Source organism: Bison bison, unplaced genomic scaffold (assembly GCF_000754665.1).
Source record: "Bison bison bison isolate TAMUID 2011002044 unplaced genomic scaffold, Bison_UMD1.0 scf7180017863850, whole genome shotgun sequence".
NCBI lineage: Eukaryota > Metazoa > Chordata > Mammalia > Artiodactyla > Bovidae > Bison > Bison bison.
In genome coordinates, this window is record NW_011494422.1 from 13,238 (window position 1) to 13,552 (window position 315).

The following is a 315-nucleotide window of genomic DNA, read 5'->3' on the forward strand; positions in this document are numbered from 1 at the left end:
ATCAAACCTGGACTGGTGATTTGTTTCTTATATGATATTATACATGTTTCAATGCCATTCTCCCAAATCGTCCCACCCTTGCCCTCTCCCACAGAGTCCAAAAGACCGTTCTATACATCTTTGTCTCTTTTGCTGTCTCACAGGGTTATTGTTACCATCTTTCTAAATTCCATACATATGCGTTAGTATACTGTATTGGTGTTTTTCTTTCTGGCTTACTTCTCTCTGTATAATTGGCTCCAGGACAATTGCAATACTGTGATGGCTTCTGCCATACATCAACATGGATCAGCCATAGCTATACTTATGTCCCCT